Below are 13462 nucleotides of genomic sequence, written 5' to 3'. Positions count from 1 at the left end.
AATGTGCCTAAGTCGGGTTTCGTCAAGGTCTTTCAGTCTCTGTCAGGTTTTGTTGGGATCTGTTGGGCTCTGTCAGGCTTTGTCAGGCTCTGTCAGGCTTGGTCGGGCTCTGTTGGGCGAAAGGCAATGTAGGCCCACTGATGAATGGGGTGGTGCCCTGGTGACAGAAGATACAGAGAAGGCAGAATTACTGAATGCCTTCTTTGTCTCTGTCTACTCTGCCAGAGGCTGTCCTGAGGAGCCCCGTACCCCTGAGGCCCCAGAGGAAGGCAGGGCAATGGAGGAGTTTGCCTCACTTGATGAGGACTGGGTTAGGGAGCAATTAAGCAATCTGGACATCCATAAATCCATGGGTCCAGATGGGATGCACCCGCGGGTGCTGAGGGAGCTGGCCAAAGTCATTGCTGGACCGCTCTCCATCATCTTTGCCAAGTCTTGGGAAACGGGAGAGGTGCCTAAGGACTGGAGGAAAGCAAATGTCACTACGGTCTTCAAAAAGGGCAAGAAGGAGGACCTGGGCAACTATAGACCGGTCAGCGTCACCTCCATCCCTGGGAAAGTGATGGAATACCTTATCCTTGGTGCCATCTTAAGACATATCAAGGATAAGAGGGTCATCAGGGACAGTCAACATGGCTTCACCAAGGGGAAGTCGTGTTTGACCAACCTCATAGCCTTTTATGAAGACGTAACAAGGTGAATTGACGATGGCAGAGCAGTGGATGTGGTCTACCTTGACTTCAGCAAAGCATTTGACACCGTCTCCCACAGCATCCTCACGGCAAAACTGAGGAAGTGTGGACTGGATGATTGGGTAGTGAGGTGGACTACAAACTGGCTGAAGGAGAGAAGCCAGAGAGTCATGGTCAATGGGGCGGAGTCTGGTTGGAGGCCTGTATCTAGTGGAGTGCCTCAAGGGTCAGTTCTGGGACCAATACTATTCAATATATTCATCAATGACTTGGATGAGGGAATTGAGTGTACTATCAGCAAGTTTGCTGATGACACCAAGCTGGGAGGAGTGGCTGACATGCCAGAGGGCTGTGCTGCCATCCAGCAAGATCTGGACAGGCTAGAGAGTTGGGCGGGGAAAAATTTAATGAAATATAACAAGGGGAAATGTAGAGTCTTGCATCTGGGCAGGAACAACCCCAGGTTCCAGTATAGGTTGGGGAATGACCTATTAGAGAGCAGTGTAGGGGAAAGGGACCTGGGGGTCCTGGGGACAGCAGGATGACCATGAGCCAGAACTGGGCCCTTGTGGCCAAGAAGGCCAATGGCATCCTGGGGTGTATTAGAAGGGGGGTGGTTAGTAGGTCGAGAGAGGTTCTCCTTCCCCTCTACTCTGCCCTGGTGAGACCTCATCTGGAATATTGTGTCCAGTTCTGGGCCCCTCAGTTCCAGAAGGATGGGGAACTGCTGGAGAGAGTCCAGCGCAGGGCCACAAAGATGATGAAGGGAGTGGAGCATCTCCCTTATGAGGAAAGGCTGAGGGAGCTGGGTCTCTTTAGCTTGGAGAAGAGGAGACTGAGGGGTGACCTCATCAATGTTTATAAATATATAAAGGGTGGGTGTCACGAGGATGGAGCCAGGCTCTTCTCAGTGACAACCAACAGTAAGACAAGGGGTAATGGGTTCAAGCTGGAACACAAGAGGTTCCACTTAAATTTGAGAAGAAACTTCTTCTCAGTGAGGGTGACGGAACACTGGACCAGGCTGCCCAGGGAGGTTGTGGATTCTCCTTCTCTGGAGACATTCAAAACCCACCTGGACGCCTTCCTGTGTAACCTCACCTAGGTGTTCCTGCCCTGGCAGGGGGATTGGACTAGATGATCTTTCGAGGTCCCTTCCAATCCCTAACATTCTGTGGTTCTGTGGTCGGGCTCTGTTGGGCTCTGTCTGAATTTGTTGGGTTCTGTCAGCCCTGTCACTCTGTCAGGCTCTGACAGACCCAGTCAGGCTCTGTCAGGCTTTGTTGGGCTCTGTCTGACCCTATAGGCTCTGTCAGGTTTGTCAGGCTCTGTCGGGCCATGTTGATCTCTGTCAGGCTTTGTAGGGCTCTATTGGGCTCTGTCAGGCCATGATGGATTCTGCCAAGCTCAGTCAGTCAATGTGGGGTTCTGTCAGGCTTTGTCAAGCTCTGTCATGTTCTGCCAGGCCCTGTCAGGCTCTGTCAGCCTTTGTCGGGCTCTGTCTGATTCCGTCAGGTTCTGTCAGGCTCTGTTTTGCTATGTCAGGCTCTGTTGGGCTTTGTCGGGCTCTGTATGTCCCTGTAGGACTGTGTTGGGCTCTGTCGGGCTCTGTCAGGCCCTGTCACACTCTGTCAGGTTCTGTCAGGCTCAGTCAGGCTTTGTCGAGATCTGTCAGTCTCTATAAAGATCTCTTGGGCTCTTTTGGGCCATGTCAGCGTCTGTAGGCTTTTGTCAGGCTCTGTCAGGCTAGGTCAGGTTTTGTCAGTCTCTCTCAGGCTCTGTATGGCTCTGTCAGGCTCTGTCAGGCCCTGTTGGGCTGTGCTAGTCTCTGTAAAGCACTGTCACTCTCTGTGAGGCTCTGTCTGGCTTTGTCAGGCTTTGTTGGGCTCTGTCGGGCTCTGTCGGGCTCTGACAGGCTCTGTTGGTCTTTGTAAGGCTCTGTCAGGCTCTGTCTTGCTTTGTCAGTATTTGTAAGACTCTGTTGGGCTCTGTCAGGACTCGTTCGGTTATGTCAAGCTCTGCCAGGCCCTGTACTTCTCTGTCAGGCTTTGTTGGTCTCTGTCGGACTCTGTAGTTCCCTGTTGGGCTCTATTAGGCCCTGTTGGGCAATGTGGGGCTCTGTCGGACTTTGTTAGGCTCTGTCAAACTCCGTTGGTCTCTTTCAGGATCTGTGTTGCTTTGCCTGGTTCTGTAAAGCCCTGTCATGTGCTGTCAGGCCCTGTCGGGCTCTGTCAGGCTTTGACAGGATGTCTCATGCTATGTCAGGTCCTGTTAGGCTCCATTGGGTTCTGTCAATCTCTTATGGGCTTTGTCAGGCACTGTTGGGCTCTGTCTATTGGCTTCTGGCTCTGTTGGGATTTGTCAGGCTCTGTCAGGCCCTATTGGGCTCTGCCAGGCTCAGTCGGGCTTTGTCTGGCTCTATCAGGCTCTGTCGTTATCTGTCAGGCTCTGTTGGGCTTTGTCAGGTTTGGTCAGGCTTCTTCGGCCTTTGTCGGGCTCTGTCATGCTCTGTCAGGCCTTGTCACGCTCTGTAGGGCTTTGTCGGGGTCTGTCAAATCTGTCAATCTCTGTTGGGCTTTGTAAAGCTCTCTTGGGCTTTTCCGGGCCCAGTCGGTTTCTGTCGGGTTTTGTCAGTCTCTGTTGGGCTTGGTCAGGTTTTTTTGGTCTTTGTCAGGCTCTGTCAGGCTCTGTCTTGCTTTGTCAGGATCTGCAAGCCTCTATCATGTTCTGCTGGGCCCTGTCAAGCTCTGTCGGGCTTTGTCGGGTTCTATCCGACTCTATTGGGCTCTGTAAGGCCCTGTCGGGATTTGTCAGTCTCTGTTGGGCTCTGTCAGACTCTCTCTGGATTTGTTGGGCTCTGTCGACCTCGGTCAGGCCTTGTTCGGCTTTTTTGAGCTCCGTCTGAGTCTGTCGGGTTCTGTCAGGCCCTGTTGGGCTGTGTCAGTCTCTGTCGGTCTCTGTCCGTGTCTGTCAGTCTCTGTCAGGCTTTGTTGTGCTTTGTCAGGCTCTGTCTGACTCTGTCAGTCTCTGTCGGGCCTTGTCAGGCTCAGTTGGGCAATGTGGGGCTCTGTTGGGCTTTGTCAGGCTCTGTCCGACTCTGTTGGCCTCTGTCTGTCCCTGTTGGGCTTTAAGGGGCTCTGTCAGGCTCTGTCGGGCTTTGTCAGGCTCTATCGGGCTCTGTCAAACACTGTTGGTCTCTGCCAGGATCAGTCAGGCAATGTGGGGCTCTGTCGGGCTTTGTCATACTCTGTTGTGTTCTGTTAGGCTCTGTCGGGCTTGGTTGGGCTCTCTTGGGCTTTGACAGGCTCTCTTGGGCTTTGACAGGCTCTGTCAAGCCCCATGACACTCTGTCTGGCTTTGTTGGGCTCTGTCTGGTTTTATCGAGATCTGTCAGTCTCTTTTGAACTCTGTGAAATTCTCTTGGGCTCTTTCAGGATTTTTTAGGCTCTGTCGAGCTCGGTCAGGCTTTGTCGGTCTCTGTTGGGCTCTGTCAGGCTCTGTCTTGCTTTGCCAGTATCTGTAAGACTCTGTCAGGCTCTGTTGGGCCCTGTTGGGTTCTGTAAAGCTCTGTTGGGCTCTGTCCTTCTCTGTTGGCCTTTTTCTGTCTCTGTCGAGCTCTGTAGGGCCCTGTTCGGTTCTGTCAGGCCCTGTTGGGTTTGTCCAGCTCTGTTGGGCTATGTAGGGTTCTGTCAGGATTTCTTGAACTCTGTTGTGTTCTGCCAGGCCCTATCAAGATCTGTCAGGCTTTGTCAGGCCCTGTTGGGCTTGATCAGGCTCTGTAGGGCTTTGTTGACATCTGTCAGTCTCTGTTGGGCTCTGTAAAGCTCTCTTGGGCTTTTTTTGGTCCCAGTTGGGTTCTGTCAGGTTTCAATATGCTCTGTCAGGCTCTGTCAGGCTCTGTCGCACTTTGTCGAGCTCTGTTCGACTTTGTAGGGCTCTGTCAGGCCCTGTCGGGTTTGTCAGGCTGTGTCAGGGCATGTCAATCTCTGTCGGGCTCTGTAGGGCTCTATTGCACTCTGTCAGTCCCTGTTGGGCTCTGCCAAGCTCAGTCAGTCAATGTGGGGTTCTGCCAGGCTTTGTCAAGCTCTCTCTTGTTCTGCTGGGCCCTGTCAAGCTCTATGGGGCTTTGTTGGGCTCTGTCCGACTCTGTTGGGCTCTGTAAGGCCCTGTTGGGCTCCGTCGGTCTCTGTTGGGCTCTGTTGGTCTTTCTCAGGCTCTGTTGGGCTTTGTCCAGCTCTGTCGGGCTCAGTAAGGCCTTGTTGGGCTTTTTCGGGCTCTGTCTGACTCTTTTGAGCTCTGTCAAACCCTGTTGGGCTCTGTCAGTCTCTGTTGGGTTCTGTTGGTCTCTATCAGGCTCTGTCAGGATTTGTCAGGCTGTGTCAGCCTCAGTCTGACTCTGCTGGGCTTTGTTGGGCTCTGTCAAACCGTATTGTGCTCTGTCAGGCCCTGTTGGACTCTGCCAGGCTTTGTCGGGCTCTGTCTGACTCTGACAGGCTCTGTTAGGGCCTGTTAGGCTGTGTCAGTCTTTGTCAGGCTTTGTCAGTCTCTTTCAGGCTTTGTCTTGTTCTGTCAGGCTCTGTCGGGCTTCGTTAGGCTCTGTCCGACTGTGTTGGGCTCTGTATGGCCCTGCCGGGATTTGTCGGGCTCTGTTGGGCTCTGTCAGGCTCTGTTGGGCTTTGTCAGTCTCTGTCAGGCTTGGTCAGGATTTGTCAGGCTTTGTTGGGCTCTGTCAGACTTCGTCGGCCTCTATATGTCCATGTCAGGCTTTAAGGGTCTCTGTCGTTCTCTGTAAGGCCCTGTGACACTCTGTCAGGCTCTGTTGGGCCATGTCAATCTTCGTCGGGCTTTGAAGAGCTCTACCGGTCTCTGTCAGGCCCGTCTGGGCTCTGCCAATGTCAGTTGGGAAATGTGAGGCTCTCTCAGACTCTGCCAGGCTTAGTCAGGCTTTGTCAGGCTTTGTCAGGTTCTGTCTGACTCTGTCAAGCCCTGTTGTGTTCTGCCAATCTCTGTCGGGCCCTGTCCTTTTCTGTCGGGCTTTGTTGATCTCTGTTGTGCTCTGTCGGCTTCTGTCAAGCTCCATTGGTCTCTTTCAGGCCCTGTGTTGCTGTGTCTGGTTCTGCAAAGCCCTGTCATGCTCTGTCAAGCCCTGTCAGGCTCTGTCTGGCTCTATCAGGCTTCATCAGGCTCTCTCACGCTTTTTCAGGCCCTGTTGGTCTCTGTTGGGTTCTGTCAAGCTCTGTTGGGCTTTGTCAGGCACTGTCAGGCTCTATCGGTATCTGGCTCTGTCAGGATTTGTCAGGCTCTGACAGTCCCTATTGGGCCCAACAGGGCCTTACAAAGCCAGAGAGAGCCTGACAGAGCCCTATAGAGCATGACAAGGCCTGACAGAGCCTGACAGAGTCTGAGAGGACCCGACAAAGCCTGACTGAGCCCAACAGAGCCGGACAGAGCTCAACAGAGCTCGACAGAGCCTTTTAGAGCATGACAGGACCCAACAGAGCCTGACAGATCTTGACATGGCCCGACAGAGCCTGACAGTGCCTGACAAAGAACAGAGGCTGACAGAGGCCAACAAAGCCTGACAAATCCCAACAGAGCCCTACACAGTCTGACAGGTCCTGACAGAGCCCGACAAGGCCCGAAAAAGCACGATAGAGCCCAACAGAGCCCTACAAAGCCAGACAGGGCCCAACAGGGCTTGACAGAGCCCATCAGAGGCCGACAGAGCACAACAAGGCCCAGCAGGGCTTGAAAGAGCTTGACAAAGCCTGACAGAGCTTGAGAAAACCCAACAGGCCCTGACAGAGGCCAGCACAGCCCTATAGAGCCCAACAGGGCCCGACAGGACCTGAAAGAGCCTGACAGAGCCCAGCAAAGCTCAGCAGTGCCTGACAGGGCCTGACAAAGCCTGACAGAGCCTGAAAAAGCCCAACAGAGCCTGACAAGGCCTGACAAAGGCAGGACTCCCACAGATCCAGAAAGAGCTTGACAAGGCAGGACAGAGGTCAACAGAGCCTGACAGGGCCCAACAGAGCACCAAAAAACAATCCGACAGAGCCCGATAAAGCACGACAGCCTGACAGGGCCTGACAGGGCCTGGCAAAGCCCAACTGGGCCCGACAGCACCTGACAGAGCCCTACAGGGCCCAACAGGGTCCGACAGGGCCCAACAAAGACCAACATAGACTGACAGAACCCGACAGAGCCTGACAGAGTCTGACATGACCTGACAGAGCACCAAAAAATGATCCGACAGAGTGCAACAGAGCCTGATAAAGCACGACAGCACGACAGGGCCAGAGTCCGACAGAGCCTGACAGAGCCTCAGAGGGCTCGACGAATCCCGACAGAGCCTGACAAAGTCTGACACAGCCTGACAAAGCCCGAAAAGGACTGACAGGGCCTGACAGAGCTTGACAAAGCCCAACAGAGCTTGACAAAAACCAACAGAGCCTAACAGAGCCTGACAGACCCCAACGCAGCCCTACAGAGCTTGACAGAGCCTTACAGAGCCCGACAAAGCCCAACAGAAGTCTACAGAGCTCAACAAAGCCTGACAAAGCTTGACACGGCCTGACGGGTCTTTACACCACCTCACAGGGCCCTACAGAGCCTTACAAAGCCCTACAAAGGCTGATAGAGCCTGACAGAGCTGGATAAGGCCTGACAAAACCTGACAGGGCTTGACATAGCCCAACAGAACCCAACAAGGCCCGACAAAGACCAACAGAGCCAGACAGGGTCCGACAGAGAATGACAAGGCCTGACAAGACCTAACAGGGCCCGACAGAGCTTGACAGAGCCCGACAAAGATAGACCGAGCCCAACAGAGACCAACAGGGTCCAAAACAGTGAGACAGGACCTGACAGAGCCTGACAAAGCCCGACAGAGCCTGACAAGGCCTGACAGAGGCGGACTGGGCCTGACAGAGCCCTATAGAGCACAACAGTGCCTGGCAGGGCTTGAATGAGCCTGTCAGTGCCTGACAGAGCTCACCAATCCCAACAGAGATTGACAAAACCCAACAGAGCCTGACAGAGCCCAACAAAGCCTTACAAAGCATGACACGGACTTACAGGACTCGACAGAGCCTGACAGAGCCTGATAAAGCCTGATAGAGCCCGACAGAGCTGGACAAGGCCCGACAAAACCTGACAGGGCCCGACAGGGTCCCGCAAAGCCAGACAGAGCCCTTTAGAGCATGACAGGACCCAACAGAGCCAACAGGGCCCAACAGGGATCATCAGAGGTTGACAGAGCCCGACAGGGCCCAGCAAGGCTTGAAAGATCCTGACAGGACCCCCACATATCCAGAAAGAGCTTGACAAGGCAGGATAGAGGCCACCAAAAGGATCTGACAGAGCCCAACAGAGCCCGACAAAGCATGACAGCCTGACAGGGCCCGACAAAGTTTGAGAGTGCTTGACAGAGATCAACAAAGCCTGACAGGGCCTGACAAAGCCCAGCTGGGCCTGACAGGGCCTAACAAAGCCCAAATGGACCCAACAATGCCCGACAGAGCCCTACAGGGCCCAACAGTGTCCGATAGGGCCCAACAAAGACCAACATAGACCGACAGAACCCGACAGAGCCTGACAGAGTCTGACAGGAGCTGACAGGGCCCATCAAGGCTAAATAGAGCCTGACAGAGTCCAACAGGTCCTGACAGAGCCAACAAGTCACAACAGAGCCTGACCGGGCCCAATAGAGCCCAACAGAGCTGGACAAGGCCTGACAAAACCTGACAGGGCCCAACAGGGCCTGAAAAAGCCAGTCAGGGCCTGAAAGAGCCCTATAGAGCATGACAAGGCCTGACAGAGACTGAAAGGGCCTGACAAAGCATGACTGAGCCTGACAGAGCCCGACAGAGCCTGACAGAGCCCGACAGAGCCCGACAGAGCTCTTTAGAGCATGACAGGACCCAACAGAGCCTGACAGTGCCTGACAGGGCCCTACAAAGCACAACAAAGCCTGACAAAGCCTGACAAAGACCGACAGAGGCCAACAGAACCTGACAGAGCCCAACAAAGCCTGACAAAGCCGACAGAGCCCAACAGGTCCTGACAGAGCCCGACAAGGCCTGATAAAGCACGATAGGGCCCAACAGAGCCCTACAAAGCCAGACAGGGCCTGACAGAGCCTGTTAGAGGCTGACAGAGCACAACAGGGCCTGGCAGGACTTGAAAGAACTTGATAGAGCTCAACAAATCCCAACAGAGCTTGACAAAACACAACAGAGACAGACACAGCCATACAGAGCCCAACAGAACCGGAGAGGGCTCAACAGAACGCGACAAAGCCCGACGGACCCTGACAGAGCCCGACAGGGCTTGACAAAGCCCGACACAGCCTGCAAGTGTCTTACAGGTCCTGACAGAGCCAGACAAAGCCCAACAGATCCTGCCTGGGCCTCACAGAGCTGAATAGGGCCCGACAAAGACTGACAAGGCCTGACAAAGACCAACTGGGCCCGACAGGGCCTGACAAAACCCCAATGGACCCAACAACGCCTGACAGAGCCCCACAGAGCTTGACAAAACACAACAGAGCCTGACACAGCTGTACAGAGCCCGACAGAGCCCAAGAGGGCTCAACAGAATCTGACAAAGCCCAATGGACTCTGACAGAGCTCGACAGGGCTTGACAAAGCCTGACACAGCCCTACAGAGCTAAACAGGGCCCAACAAAGACCGACAAGGCCTGACAAAGACCGACAGAGCCCTGCAAAGCCAGACAGGGCCCAACAGAGCCCATTAGAGGCCGACAGAGCACAATATGGCCTGGTAGGACTTGAAAGAGCCTGACAGAGCTCAACAAATCCCGACAGAGCTTGACAAAACACAACAGAGCCCGACACAGCTGTACAGAGCCCGACAGAGCCCGAGAGGGCACAACAGAATCCGACAAAGCCCGATGGACTCTGACAGAGCCCAACAGGGCTCAACAAAGCCCGACACAGCCTTACAGAGCCAAACAGGGCCTAACAGCACCTGAAAGAGCCCAACAGAGCCCTACAAAGCCCCAAACAGCTCAACAGGGCCTGAAAAAGCCCGACAGGGCTCGACAGAGCCTGACAGAGCCCAACACAGCCTGTCAAAGCCCAACAGGGCCAGAAGTCCGACAGAGCCAGACGGAGCCTTACAGGGCCCGACAAAGCCAGATAGAGCTTTACAAAAGCCAACAGAGCCTGACAGAGCCCAACACAGCCCTGCAGAGCCCAGCAGGGCCTGACAGAGCCTGACCAAGCCTGACAAAGCCCGACACAGACCAACAGGGCTTGACAGAACCCCACAGGGCTTTACAGAGCTTGACAGAGCTTGATAATGCCCAACAGAGCCCGACAGAGTCTGACAGAGCTGGGCAAGGCCTGACAAAACTTGACAGGGCCCAACAGGGCCTGACAAAGCCCGACAGAGCCCGACAAGGCCTGACAAAGCCCAACAGAGCCTGACAGAGTCTGACAGGTCCTGACAGAGCCCAACAAGGCCTGAAAAAGCCCAACAGGGCCCAACAGGGCCTGACAAAGCCCAAAAAAGCCTGATAGGACCTGACAGAGCCTGACAAAGCCTGACAATGCCTGACAGAGCCCAACAGATTGTGACAGAGCTCGACAGGCCCCTACAAAGCCCAACAGTGCCTGACAGAGCCTGAAAAAGCCTGTTAGGGCCCGGCAAAGCTTGACAGAGCCTGACAAAGGCTGACAGAGCCCGACAGAGCCTGACAAAGCCAGACAGAGCTCGTCAGAGCCTGACTGACCCTGACAGAGCCAAACAGGGCCTGACAGAGAACGACAAGGCCTGACGAGGCCTGTCATGGCCCGACAGAGCCCAGCAGGGCCCAACAGAGCTTGACAGAGCCCAACAAAGATGGACATAGCCCAATAGAGACCGACAGGGCCCAAAAGAGCCCGATAGGACCTGACAGAGCCTGACAATGCCCAACAGTGCCTGACAGAGCCCGACAGAGTCTCACAGAGCCCAATAAAGCCCAACAGAGCCAAACAGGGCCTGTCAAAGACTGATAGAGGCCAACAGAGCCTGACAGTGCCTGACAAAGCCTGATAAAGCCTGACGGAGCCCAACAGAGTCTGTCAGGGCCTGACAGAGCCCAACAGAGCACGACAGAGCTCGACAGGCCCCTACAAAGCCCGACAGAGCCCAAGAGAGGCTGACAAAGCCTGATAAGGCCTGGCAAAGTTTGACAAGGCTTGGCAGGGCCTGACAAATCCCATCAGGGTCTGACAGGGCCCAACAGAGGCCAACAGGGCCTGACAAAGCTCAACGGTGCCCAGCAAAGCCTGACAAGGCCCAACAGAGCCCGACAAGGTCCGACAGAGCCCGACAAGGCCCGACAAAGCTTGACAGGGCTTGACAGAACCCGACAGAGCTTGACAAAGCCTGACAAAGCCCAACAAACCAAACAGAGCTTGATAAGGCCCAGTAAAACCTGAGAGGGCCTGACAGAGCCCGACAGGGCTCTTGCCTGCTCCAAAATTAACAGACTCCATCAGCCGTGCTTCTTTCTGGAGTGTTGGACCCTCCTGTGTGTGTGTCCAGTGGATGGCATACCCTGAGCTGGGATTTGTCCTCTGTCCACCTGGAGGAAGCCGAGCAGGATGAGATCAGACATTGTGTTTCACAACTGCTGTGCTGAAACTGCCTTTTTTTTGTTTTATGTTCCTACTTTTATCCTCACACTGAGGTTTTACCTTCGACAAATTCTTTCTCCTTAATACACTATGCATTAAAAAATATTTTCTTCCTATTATGTTCTCCATAGCAACTGCATCAGCTTGCCATGAATAAATTACCTCTGACTTGACATCCCTTATTAGAATATAGAAAACGCTGTTTCTGAGTCATAGCTACCCAGGAGAAACCTTTTCTGTTCACCACTTAAGTACATATCCCACCTTTTTACTCTTTGAAAGAAACTGTGTTATTTTTTTTTTTCTTTTAAATCTCTTCTCCTGTTGAAGCCCCTGGAGCTGAAGGCTGATGGAAAGGTGACACAGACTTTCCCTTCTGGCATTCAGAAACTCCTAGTGCAGTACAAATGCGCTTAGTCATTCCTCTAAATCATATTGGGCTCAGCACTGGCAAGATTTTGAACGAGCAAATCTCTTCCCAGCAACTTTCCCCAGTTCTTAGGTCCCCATGGGACAGGCTTAAGGGAGAAGATGAACTGTAGAAGAGAGCACGATGTTGTATCTTGGTGGGCACTGACAACATGAGGATGTTCAAACACGGTATCTTCGTTGAGTGCCCAGGGCTTTTTGGAGCTGGGGAGCAGTTCCCATGTGGAACTGGGACTGTCTGGAGCCCAGGGAAGGTCCGTGTCCCGCTCCAAGAGTCTGTCCAGCCTGAGATACCTCTCAGTTTGCCAAAGCAGTTAAATTTTCTCTGGGACAATGTGTCCACAGCCCAGGAGAGGGAGCACTTAGTAAAGAAGTGTGCAGTCCCATAGAATCATAGAATCCCAGAATCATTTTTGTTGGAAGAGACCTTTAAGATCATGGAGTCCAACCATAAACTAAATCTAGCACTAACCCATGCCCCTAAGAGCCTCATCCATGTGTCTGTTGAACCCCTCCAGGTTCAACCCCTCCACCGCTGTCCTGGGCAGCCTGTTCCAATGCCCGACAACCCTTTCCAGGAAGAAATGTTTCCTAATGTCCGATCTGAACCTTTCCTGCCCAGATGCAGTCCCAGTTCTGCCCACTCTCCTTGCCCTGGGGTAACTCCAGGTAGCCTTGCTGGTGGTGGGCAAGGGTCTGGCCCTTCCTCACACCATACTCTGCCCTGTTCCCACCCAGCCTGCCCCTGCAATGTAAATGCAGCTGATGCTGATGGTAGCACAGGATAAATGTGCTGATGTGCCTTATTGCAGCCTTTCAGTGCTTAAAAGGGGCCAATAAGAAAGATGAGGACAGACTTTTTAGCAGGGTCTGTTGCGATAAGACTAGGGGTGACGGTTTTAAACTGAAGGAGGGAGATTCAGGCTGGACATGAGGAAGAAATTTTTGCCCCTGAGGGTGGTGAGAACCTGGCCCAGGTTGGCCAGAGAGGTGGTGGCTGAACCATCCCTGGAGACATCCCAGGCCAGGCTGGACGGGGCTCTGAGCAACCTGAGCTGGTGCAGATGTCCCTGCTCATGGCAGGGGTGGCACTGGGTGGGCTGTGAAGGTCCCTTCAACCCAAACCATTCTATGATTCTATGCATAAGGGAGAAGGGATGAAGAGCCTGAGTCACTGCTCGGTGCCTCTCCCCCCACATCACTGCGCTCCCCTGCTATGTCTCTCTGAGTCTCTCTGAGTCATCCAGCACAGCAGGATTTTGGCTTAACCTCAAGAAAGCCAAGGCTGTTGGAGACACCCACATGTCCCTGATGTGGATTTGTCCCAACATCTGTACCTGCACCTCAGGGGTCACCTCCCACATTGTGGCTTGGGGAGGAAGAGGCTCAGGCTTGGGGGCTGATGCAAGAAGCAGCAGGAGAAGGAGCTAAAGAAGTGCTTTCCAAACACCAGACTCTCCACCTATATGCAAACTAGCACACCCTTAAATTCACTTAAATTCCAGGCATCTGAAAGACAGCATGGGCTAGTGAGAAAGTACAGGGCAGCTCAGCTCTGCCACCAGACAGCTGTGTGGCTATGGGAAATCCTTGCCTGCCTCTCTATCCGCCATTTGGGTCAGGGTCAACCTTTTTTACTATGTGGCCTCAGTTTTCAGCATTAGCCCTGGCCCCAGACCTGCCCCTGGGGCT

This window comes from Caloenas nicobarica, chromosome 18 (assembly GCF_036013445.1).
Source record: "Caloenas nicobarica isolate bCalNic1 chromosome 18, bCalNic1.hap1, whole genome shotgun sequence".
NCBI lineage: Eukaryota > Metazoa > Chordata > Aves > Columbiformes > Columbidae > Caloenas > Caloenas nicobarica.
This window is presented reverse-complemented; position numbering follows the sequence as displayed.